The sequence below is a fragment of the Gigantopelta aegis genome, chromosome 14 (assembly GCF_016097555.1).
Source record: "Gigantopelta aegis isolate Gae_Host chromosome 14, Gae_host_genome, whole genome shotgun sequence".
NCBI lineage: Eukaryota > Metazoa > Mollusca > Gastropoda > Neomphalida > Peltospiridae > Gigantopelta > Gigantopelta aegis.
Genome location: NC_054712.1, coordinates 13,269,561 through 13,273,610, shown reverse-complemented (window position 1 = coordinate 13,273,610; position 4,050 = coordinate 13,269,561). Strand labels below are relative to the sequence as shown.

Sequence of the window (4,050 nt, the reverse complement as noted above, 5' to 3'; positions counted from 1 at the left end):
CATAGCTAGTTGTTGTTTTATGTTGACAATTTCTACTAACCACCATATACATTAAACTGAAATACATGTATGTTTTATATTCAGAACATTAGTTATGTACAACACCAGTGAAAGATGGAAAGAGAGAAATATAGACTGAGAAAGAGAAAGACATAGAGACAGAGAGAGAGAGAGAGAGAGATGGGAGGGAGGGAGATGTAAGAAGGATAGACATAGATAGTGAGAGATATGGACAGATGGAGAGAGAGAGATTTTTCAACGCATATTGTACGTTTAGCGTTCGGTCAGATGTCTAATTAAAAATATTACATTCGTGAAGCATCGGTGGTCTAGTGGTAGAATACTCGCCTGCCACGCGGGTGACCCGGGTTCAATTCCCGGTCGATGCACATTTTTTAATGTTTTTATGTTATGTGTCCACATTGGTCTAATTAAAAATATTCGTTTTGATACGTCATGCGATTAAAATAAACTCTCGCACTGTATCCAACTTCCGATTTCAGTTACATTGAGGAATATAGTTTCTCTTTTTGAAACAAATAACATAACATAGCTAGTTGTTGTTTTATTTTGACAATTTCTACTAACCACCATATACATTAAACTGAAATACATGTATGTTTTATATTCAGAACATTAGTTATGTACAACACCAGTGAAAGATGGAAAGAGAGAAATATAGACTGAGAAAGAGAAAGACATAGAGACAGAGAGAGAGAGAGAGAGAGATGGGAGGGAGGGAGATGTAAGAAAGATAGACATAGATAGTGAGAGATATGGACAGATGGAGAGAGAGAGAGATTTTTCAACGCATATTGTACGTTTAGCGTTCGGTCAGATGTTTAATTAAAAATATTACATTCGTGAAGCATCGGTGGTCTAGTGGTAGAATACTCGCCTGCCACTATTCCCGGTCGATGCACATTTTTTGGTGTCTACTCTTTTAATGTCCAAATTATATAATTAATAATATTATTATAGACTATTCATTTTGACAGGCCTTCTGATAGAGATAAACTGTTGCATTCTATCCATCTTTCGATTTCAGTTACATCAAAAGTAATTAAGACAATTGAAGAAGAACACGAAAAAAGATGGACAGAACAGTTCAATAAAGTTTAAAACAGGCCAGATCCACAACTCCCAGCAGACATTCAACCTGCAGAGAGAAACCTGGAGATAGAAACGTCCCCACCAACGAAAGTACTTCTTAATACTTTTAAATTAATATCACTTTAAAAGTACAGTTCCTGCATTTATTAATAAATATATTAAAAATAATATTTTTCCTCATCTAAATAATGATGAATTAGTTTTTAAATACCCACTTGAAAATTTATATTTATATTTAGTATATGTCTTAAAAATTTAACATTATCTTGTAAGATCGATATCCCTCAATTTTCTTTTAATGTTTGCGTGTGCTTGTGCGTGTGTGTGTGTGTGTGTGTGTGTGTGTGTGTGTGTGTGTGTGTTTGTCATAAATGTGTGAGTGGTTCTATGTGATAGTATGTTTGTGCATATGTGTGAATCTTTTTCTTATTTTTATTTGTAAATTTTATATACATGTGCAATATTGAGTTTCACGAATAAAAAGAGAAAAAAAAAAGAATACTCGCCTGCCATGCGGGTGACCCGGCTTCAATTCCCGGTCGATGCACATTTTTTTATGTTTTTATGTTATGTGTCCACATTGGTCTAATTAAAAATATTCGTTTTGATACGTCATGCGATTAAAATAAACTCTCGCACTGTATCCAACTTCCGATTTCAGTTACATTGAGGAATATAGTTTCTCTTTTTGAAACAAATAACATAACATAGCTAGTTGTTGTTTTATGTTGACAATTTCTACTAACCACCATATACATTAAACTGAAATACATGTATGTTTTATATTCAGAACATTAGTTATGTACAACACCAGTGAAAGATGGAAAGAGAGAAATATAGACTGAGAAAGAGAAAGATTATTATATAGACTATTCATTTTGACAGGCCTTCTGATAGAGATAAACTGTTGCATTCTATCCATCTTTCGATTTCAGTTACATCAAAAGTAATTAAGACAATTGAAGAAGAACACGAAAAAAGATGGACAGAACAGTTCAATAAAGTTTAAAACAGGCCAGATCCACAACTCCCAGCAGACATTCAACCTGCAGAGAGAAACCTGGAGATAGAAACGTCCCCACCAACGAAAGTACTTCTTAATACTTTTAAATTAATATCACTTTAAAAGTACAGTTCCTGCATTTATTAATAAATATATTAAAAATAATATTTTTCCTCATCTAAATAATGATGAATTAGTTTTTAAATACCCACTTGAAAATTTATATTTATATTTAGTATATGTCTTAAAAATTTAACATTATCTTGTAAGATCGATATCCCTCAATTTTCTTTTAATGTTTGCGTGGGTGCTTGTGCGTGTGTGTGTGTGTGTGTGTGTGTGTGTGTGTGTGTGTGTGTGTGTGTGTTTGTGTGTGTTTGTCATAAATGTGTGAGTGGTTCTATGTGATAGTATGTTTGTGCATATGTGTGAATCTTTTTCTTATTTTTATTTGTAAATTTTATATACATGTGCAATATTGAGTTTCACGAATAAAAAGAGAAAAAAAAAAGAATACTCGCCTGCCATGCGGGTGACCCGGCTTCAATTCCCGGTCGATGCACATTTTTTTATGTTTTTGGGACAGAGATAGCGAAGCGAGAGAGGGAAAGGGACTGAGATATAGAAGCGAGAGAGGGAATTGGAGACACACACACACAAACACACACACACACACACACAGAGACAGAGACAGAGAGGAGTGAGAAAGGTAGACAATGGGGAGGAAGGGACAGGGATAGCGAGGCAAGAGAGGGAAAGGGACAGAGATATAGAAGCGAGAGAGGGAAAAGGAGAGAGAGACACACACAGAGAGACAGAGAGAGGAGTGAGAAAGGTAGATAATTGGGAGGAAGGGGCAGAGATAGTGTAAGAGAGAGAGAGAGAGAGAGAGAGAGAGAGAGAGAGAGAGAGAGAGAGATGGAGAGAGAGTGAGAGAGAAAGGAAGCACGTTTTCAAACAGAACAGTGCATACCACGGCATTTGATCTACGAGTTGTCGGGGTAGAAAAAAAACTGTCCTTTAAAAGCGATGAACCATACGACCTTTCGCATCCCAGGTTAATGAACTTACTTAATGGTGTTGGAGACGTCGATGATGTCGTCGGCTTTTTAGAAGTTGTAACTGTGTTAGTAGGAGTAGTTAAAAGTGTGGTAGTACTCGATGTTGATGTCGGTGTAGTTGATGCTGTAGTCACCACTGACGTCTGACGTCGGCAACATCTGTGGTGTCGACTATTACAGTAAGGGTAACCATACGGTCCCCAGTTACTTTCTCCTACGTCACACTTTGACTTGCACGTCCCATTCACGTACCGACTACAAAATGCTGGAAAAAACATGTCAAGTTAGACAAAAAATAAATATTGAAGAGAAGGCAGAAAAACGAAATGAAACTGAAGGACAAAACTATTAGCACTTTTAAAATCGTATTTCAGCACAATCAATGCATCGTAGTATACTATGTAGGGTGAGTATTGCAAGTAATCAAACAGTGTCACGACGGCTCAGCATGTTTTAAGTATACCTAATTGATGTTTAACATAAATGCAAGAGGGGCGAGAGACAGACGGAGATGGAAGCACCTTTTCAAAGACAGGACAGTGCATACCACGGCGTTTGATGTACCAGTTGTCGGACACTTGCTGGGGTAGGAAAAAACGGTCCTTTAAAAGCGATCAATCATACGACCTTTCGCATCCCAGGTGTACGATCTACCATTATTACTTATTGAACTTACTTAATGGTGTTGGAGGCGTCGATGATGTCATCGGCTTTCTAGAAGTTGTAACTGTGTTAGTAGGAGTAGTTAAAACTGTGGTAGTACTCGATGTTGATGTCGGTGTAGTTGATGCTGTAGTCACCACTGGCGTCTTAGGTCGGCAACATCTGTGGTGTCGACTATTACAGTAAGGGTAACCATACGGTCCCCAGTTA

General features: G+C 36.9%; 1 non-coding gene across 1 annotated transcript; it reads left to right on the top strand.

The window, feature by feature from the left end:
- Positions 1-318: 318 nt before the first annotated feature.
- Positions 319-389, top strand: Trnag-gcc. Its single transcript has one exon. It is a non-coding gene; the product is annotated as a tRNA-Gly (tRNA).
- Positions 390-4,050: the final 3,661 nt, after the last annotated feature.